Consider the following 7,925-nt stretch of genomic DNA (forward strand, 5'->3'; position numbering starts at 1 on the left):
CGCTTTATTTCTTTTTCTTGTCCAGTTGCTGTGGCTAGGACTTCCAGTACTCTGTTGAATAGAGGTGGTGAGAGTGGGCATCCTTGTCTTGCTCCAGATTTTAGTGGGAAGGCTTTCAGCTGTTCACTGTTGAGTATTATGTTGGCTGTGGGTTTGTCATAAATAACTTTTATTATGTTGAGTTAGGTTCCCTCTTTACCCACTTTGATAAGAGTTTTTGTCATGAATGGATGTTGAATTTTATCAAATGCTTTTTCTGCATCTGGTGAGATGATCATGTGGTTTTTGTCTTTTGTTGCTGTGGAGTATCACATTGATTGATTTGTGTATGTTGAACCGTCCTTGTTACCCTGGGATGAATCTCACTTGGTCATGGTGTATGATCTTTTTTATATGTTGTTGGATTTGGTTTGCTAATATTTTGTTGAGAATTTTTGCATCTATATTCATCAAAGATATTGGCCTGTAATTTTCGTTTTTGGTGGTGTCCTTGTCTGGTTTTGGTATCAGGGTGGTGGTGTCTTCATAGAATGACTTTGGGAGTGTTCCCTGAGGTGAGGAACAGTTTTTGACCATCTTATCATTTATGGTTACCTTGGTGCAGTGCCATTCAGCCCGGCCCAGCTGTACCCACTTGCTCTCATCCCCTGATGGCCCCATCATGGAGGGTGGCGCACGGAGGGGTGACCCTGGTCATGCGCTGCACAGCAGCCAGGGCCTGCACTCAGCTTGGCGGCGCCAGGCGGCCTTGACCACGTACCTTGTGTTGGCAGAGTCTGTTGGGTTCCAGGACCTGCCTGGGTGCTGGGGAATCCAGAACGTGCTGGCTGATTGGGGAGCCGGGCCATATAAATGGTTCCAGTGCAGCAGATTCTGGGGAGGGAGTGAGATAGTGGTGAGCAGGGGTGGGGAAGGCCCCTGAGGAGCCGAGAAGCTGCTGTGGCGACACCTGGAGCAGGAGGGAGCCTGCAGGTGCTGTGTGAGGGGAAGAGCCACCCATCACCATCTGAGCTTCGAAAATGCCTCTGAAATCATCCAGGCCAGCCCCCTTTCACAGAGATGGGAAACGGAGAACCTAAGTCAGAAACCCAGGTCTCTTCAGTCCAGGGGTAGGAGACCAGGAGCCTGCTGAGGCTGTTCCTCCTGTCCTCCTAAATACCTTTTTCAGTGAGGGTAGTTTATTTAACTACAGCACTTAACATTAAAGTGTGAATGACAGTTGGGCTTAACCTGTCCCAGAGGCAGTTGTGCCTCCAAAGGCTGGTTTCTTGACCTGAACTGAAGCTTAGGTAGTGAATGGGCTGAGGAAGCTGGGGGAGAGGGTGGTTATTTAGGTGCCATTTGCGTCCTGCTGATGAAGATGAGGATGGTGACAACAGCAGTTGTGTCCAGCCTCTTCTTTTTCTCCCTGTGAATTCACCAAGGAATCCCAGTTACATGAGTCACCTCTGTTATCTTACTTGATTTTCACAACTGTCCTTCAAGATTGGTAGGGGAGGCGTTAGTATTCTCCTGGGTCTCCAGTCTCACAGCACTTCAGCCCACTCTTGTTTCCTTAAGCACCAACATCATGATTACATGAAACCTTCTCCACTCTTGCAGAAATGAACAGTGTTGCACCAAGGCTGAGATGAAAAAGACCATGTTAGGATTTCCATATCCGTTTCCTTCTGTAGAGCTCTAGCGTTAGCAGGTTCTCCAGAGAAACAGACCAATATGTATATATGGAACAGAACCAGATCTGTTTATATAGATTCAGGTGTATAGTTTTATTGTAAGGAATTGGCTCATGTGATCATGGACGCTGAGAAGTCCCCAGATGTGCATTAAGCAAGCTGGAGACCCAGGATTGCCAGTGGTGTAAGTTCCAGTCTGAGCCCAAGTCCATCCAAACGCAGAAGACTGATGTCCCAGCTTGAAGACAGTCAGGGAAGGAGAGCAAATTCTTCCTCGCTCACTCAGCCTTTTTGCTGTATTCAGGCCTTCAGTGAATTGGCTGAGGCCTACCCACACGGGGGAGGGAAGCCTGCTTTACTCAGCTACCCATTCAAATGTTCATCTCATCCAGAAACCCTCAGTGCACAATTAGAATAATGTTTAACCAGATATCTGGGCACACCATGGCGCGTAAACCTCACAGATCCACCCCCTGTCAACTTGGCATCCATGCACATCTCCTTAAACCATACCTGATCTCCAAATAAAGACAATAACAAGGTCATTGTTCCTTCTGACATGATAACAACTACCCTGGATATAACCCCAAACTCGCTACCCCTTCCGCAGGAGAGCAGGTAGGGTCCTTGAGCGATGCTTACTCTTCTTCGTATCCTGTGACTTAAATACTGTGATATAAAGTCAATAATACAGCTTCTGTTACTTGATAAGGGAATAAGAGAGGGAAGAAAACAAAGGTGTTTTCTTAGTATATATATTTATGCACACAAACATACTCATGACAAAGTAAGGAGGAAATATTCGTGACAGTTAAAGTCCTTGTGTCTGCAACTAGTCAGGTGGTCATAGCTGCTATTTCTAACTACCTTATTCCATGACCTGTTCCACATTTCATTTGCCTTCAGCAAGCACCTCAGTGGGTCGTGGTTCTTTACGTGGTGGGATGACCCAACCCTTCACTCCTGAAGAGTCTGGGCCATTAGTATTCCTGCCTGAATTAGGTTGTTGTAGTTCTCCATTGACCTTAATCCCAGGGCCTGGTAATACTGAGAGATGCCCTAGGCGATCTCCTTAGATGTACTCCTCCCTGCCTCCAGTGTGGAGTAGGGGTGCACTTCCCCCGTGGTGGTCAGGGTCAGTCACCCCGGCCCGCGCAGGAACTCCCTGCTTTGCCCGTCGATTCCGAGGCATGAGGAGCCCACGGTAGCCGGGTGGCAGTGTTAATTCCAGTTCAGTGTCTCCAGGTGGAAGCATTCCTCCCTGTGGAGCTAAGACCTCTAGGCCAGCAGAGCGTCGGGCTGTGGGAACAGCAAGCAAAAATTTTGCTAGTGGGTCCCCTGGGGTAACAGTAGTGCCATGCCCGTTTCCACCCCTTGCTTCCTGGACCTGTGCATACCGGCTATGGGAGAATTGGCTCCACGCAGCTGGACACCAAATCCCTACCGAGAGTGTCTGTTGAAGTCAGGGCAGGACACTGCCCCCTTCCACGATGGAAGTGGTCCGGTGTGATCCGCCTGCCGCCGGGTCGCTGGCTGATGGCCGCGGGGAAGGGTGTGATGTCGGGCTCAGTGCTGATCTCTGCTGCTGGCAGGTTGGGCACTCAGCGGTGGCCGTAGCCAGGTCGGCCTTGGTGAGTGACGTCCACATTGCCCAGCCCACGTGTCACCTCCATCCCTGCCGCCGCGGCCCCTTTGTTCACGAGCCCACTGGGCGATGACGGGTGGATACCGATCCACAGAATGGATCTTCTCTCCACGTGTTGATTAGGATCCTCTTCTGCTGAGGTCACCCTTTGCTGAGGTCACCCTTTGCTGAGGTCACCCTTCGGCGAGCATTCACATGGGACACAAACATCTTCACTTTTTTTGCCCATTCATAGAGGTCAGGCCACATACCTCTTCCCCAGATTTCTTTGTCACCAGTTTTCCAATCATGTTCCTTCGGAGTATCTGACCATCCAGCAAACCAGTGGCCACAGCCCAAGAACCGGTAAACAGTTGCACATCAGGCCATTTCTCCTTCCAAGCAGCGTGAGCAGCCAGGCGCGGTGCTCCAGGTTCTGCCCACTGCGGGGATTTCCGTCACCTTGTCCTTCAGGGGTGTCCAGGGAGGGGCTGTGGCTCTGCAGCTGTCCACTGGGGGGCGGTGTCCGCACATCGGGCGTCTTCTCTTCCCCACGCTCATCACGGGGAGCTCCCCGTGGGGCCGTAGGTGCGGGCTGGGAGGAGAAGGCAGTGTCCCGGGAGTGGGGGCCGCGGCATTTGGCCACTTCCTCATGTGACTTGAGCCATCCAAGGGCCTGCTCGGGCAGATCACGTATGTACCGCGTCCATTCGATGGTGCAGTGCTGCTGTGCCCGCCCGGCTTTGTGGCTGATGGATCAGGTAACACCCAGGCCCTGATGGGCAGCTCAGGTCACATGGTGACTTGTTGGTCCGTGGTTAAGCTTTCAGTCTGTTTCGGGCCAAGAGCTGTTTCTCAAAAGGAGAGTGGTTGTCTGTGGAGGACGGCGGGGCTTCGCTCCATAACCCTAAGGGCGTGCACTGAGATTCATCGACCAGAGGCTCCAAACAGCGTCCCTTTCTGCCGTCGGTGCTTCAGGCGCCACTGGCGCTGCTGGATCACGTGACCCGAGCGGAGAACAGCTCCCATGGTGGCCTGGCCCGTGAGGAGCCTCCTCTTGTCTGGGCCCCACTCAAAACCGTCAGCTTTTCGGGTCACGAGGTAGATAGGCCAGAGTGTCACACCCAGATTAGGAGCACGTTGCCTCCGAAATCCGAAAGGGGCCCACTAGGCGTTGTATCTCCGTTTGGGTTGTAGGAGGGACCAGATACAGCAACTTATCTCTCACCTCAGAAGGGATCTCTCGACATGGCTCTCACCACTGGACCCCTAGCAATTTCACTGAGGTAGAAGGCACATGCATCTTAATTGGGTTTATTTCCCACCCTCTGATGCCAAATGTTTTACCAGTAAGTGCAGAGTAGCTGCTACGTTTTGCCCAGTGGGTCCAGTCAGCATGAGCTCATCAATGTAATGGGCCAGTGCGATGGCGTGTGGAAGGGAAAGATGATCGAGATCTCTGTGAGCTAAATTGTGACATGGGGCTGGAGAGTTGATACAGCTTGAGGTAGCGCAGCGAAGGAGTAGTGCTGGCCTCGACAGCGGAAAGCAAACTGCTTCTGGTGGGCCTTACTGTGAGGGATGGAGAGAGAGGCGTTTGCCTGATCAGTAGGTGCATCTCAGGCACCAGAGGACGTGTGGATTTGCTCAAGCAGTGGAACCCCATCTGGCACAGCAGCCTCAATTGGAATCACCACCTGGTTAAGCTTCTGCGCAGGCCAAATGGGTGAGTTGAATGGGGATTGGTGGACATCTTTCAAGCCCTTGATGGTAGCACTTATGTCTGCAATCCCTCCAGGAATGCGATCTTGTTTCGGTTTAGTATTTTCATAGGTAGAGGCAGTTCTAGTGCTTTTTCCACCATAATAGCCCTCACTCCACAAGTCAGGGAACCAATGTGGCAGTCTGACAGCTGCTGAGTATTTCAATTCAAATTATGCATCCTGGAACTGGGGAATTAACCATAGGACGGGTTTGCACCCATGGTGACACATACCTGAGCTAAAACCCCACTGATCATCTGGGCTCCATAGGTCCCTACTACGGTAGACCACAGTGATATTTCGGATCTCCTGAAATTAGTGTCAGTTCAGAGCCAGTGTCCAGTAGTTCCGAAAACATCTGATCTTTTTACCTTGATGCATTTGTCCTGGTAAAAGGCTGTAGGTTTCCTTGGACGAATGATTAACAGTATAAATGCTCAGCAGTGTACTGGCGTTCTTTCTTAAGGGGACCCAACCTTCCCTTTGTTCAAGGACCTTTGGGTCTGTAAACTGGCTCAAATCTGGAAAGTACTGACGAGTTGTCATTCTCTGTTTTTATGATACAGGTTAGGCTGTTGTTCACTTGACCTAGAACTCTCCTGCTTACACAGATCAAGTGATGATTTGGTAGGCTTCCTGTGTCTTTCACCTCTAGGGACCCCATGAGCAGCTAGCTAACGCTGTAGGTCTGCAGGGACTGGGCTCTTCTGACCGCTGCTGTGCCTCTGCCGCCCATTACGTGAGCTCACCCGCCTCATCTTACACGGCCCCGTCACTGCTGGGATCCACTTATTCCCACTGCATGCTGTTTTCCCAACTCAGGGACTGTAGTTCCCATGGTAAGGCCTGGCCTGCAGAGAAGGGCAGTCATAGAGCTCTTTAAGGATGCTTGGGTCTCCCCTCACAAATTTATTTCTCACAGTAGTGGTGAAAGGTATGTCTTCTGGAATCTCCCAGTAGGTCTGAAATGACAGAGCCACCCTAGCAATCCAGCTCCCTAAGCCCCTGATTCCCCTCCTCTGCGTTAAACCTGGGCAGATGCAGCGTTTCTAATTCACTCACTGGGAACCACCTTTTGGTCCACGTGTTAGCCAACCACCCAGTCAGACTGTTAAGAGTCCTTTCTGACTACCTGAGCTACAACTTTCAGTGCAGAGTCTCTTTTTAGAGAACCCACATCCGTACGTTTGGCCTGAGACCACTTTTTGTTCCTTCCACCATTATCCCGTACGTGTTCCCTGGGCTTCTGTCTGTATAACTCAGAAGACTCAAGTAGTTCTTTTGGAGTGTAGCACATGTCCGCATGGGTCACGGGCCTCACCTCTGGGCCTGCTGGGATGTGAGTCTAGTTATAGGTCTGGAGATGAAGAGGGGTGGGGGGCGGGTCCTGGGAGGATTAGCATCGTCCTGCACGGCAGCTGCCTCAGTGGAGGCCATTGGTGTTCCTTAGGCGAAGCGGGGCTAATCCCACAGAAGGAGGTGGGAAGGCCACTTCCACCAGGAATGGGGAGAACTTCTCCTGGGGAAGGACTCATGAGAATTTAGTAGCTCAGTGTCCCCAGCTTCATCAGGATCTTCCTGCGCGTCCCCGGAACAGGATCCCTTCTCTCCCAGTCAGTGCAGTCACGTTAGCATCGGGACACCCTGCGAGGCTGGGAGTTCAGGGGTGTAGTTCAGCCAGTTGCTGGATGAGATTCCGGTTTGGTTTTCCGCAGTCTCAGCACTGTGGCCATAGGAAATAAGGGTCTCCTTCAGGGCACACATAGAAGCTTTCAGGTCGTGGGTGTGGCACTTGAGGTGGGAATTCAAATCCCTGAGCTCATCCTTTTCTTTCACCACTTTGTCCAGTGACATTAGGAGCAACCAGCGAGCCTCATTGCATTTGTTAGTTTTCCAAGAATGTTCTAAAGTATAGTAAACAGAGTCCTTTGCCTCCTTGCTTCTCATAGTAAGTGGTTGATCAGGAGTATCTAATGGAACTGTTTTGCATATGTTCATGAACTATCAGTGCTCTCTTTACTACTGAACATATAGTCATTAGCATCTTTAATCAGATCAGAGAACCAATTCCAGAAACCCCAGAACCAGTATAGAATACTCACCCTTAACATGCTGTTCCTCTAGAACCACTCTTGGTACCAAAATCTGTGTTAGTCTGGGTTCTCCAGAGAAACTGAACCGATAGGAGATACAGAGAGAGAGATGGGGGTGGGTGGATGAGAGAGAGAGATTTTATTACAAAGAAGTGTGTCACATGATTATGGAGGCCGAGAAGCTGCACGGTTTGCAGTCGGCAAGCTGGAGACCCAGGAAAGCCGATGGTGTAAGTGTTCCTGCGTCTGAAGACAGGTGAAGACTCATGTACCAGCTTGAAGACCGAGAGCCCCGAGGAAGAGAGCAGATTCTCCCTTACTCAGCCTTTTGCTCTGTTCAAGCCTTCAGTGATTTGGATGAGGCCCACGCCACTGGGAGGGCAGTCTGCTTTACTTAGTCTCCTGATTCAAGAGGTAGTGTCACCCAGCAACACCCTCACAGACGCACCCAGAGTAATGTTTAGCCAGTTATCTGGGCACTGTGTGGCCCAGTCGAGTAGACACACAAGTCCTCTGCTCCTAGTTACTTTCTATAGTAAGGTTATTAGGATTTCAGAGTTCAGAGTGCCCAAGGGACCACTGGGTCAGTCACCTCGTTTTGCAGATGAGGAAATGAGGTCCAGGAAGCCTGTTAGCTGAGACTCGAGTCTAGACTTTCCTGACTCCCAGTTCTTAGTTCTTCCTGAGAAGCCAGGCTGCCTTACTTCCTGGAACTCCGATTGTGCACTCCGATTGTGAATCTGTTGGAAATAAGCCTTTCTGGGACTTC

This window comes from Grampus griseus (genome assembly GCF_964374135.1).
Source record: "Grampus griseus genome assembly, chromosome: 13".
Lineage (NCBI taxonomy): Eukaryota > Metazoa > Chordata > Mammalia > Artiodactyla > Delphinidae > Grampus > Grampus griseus.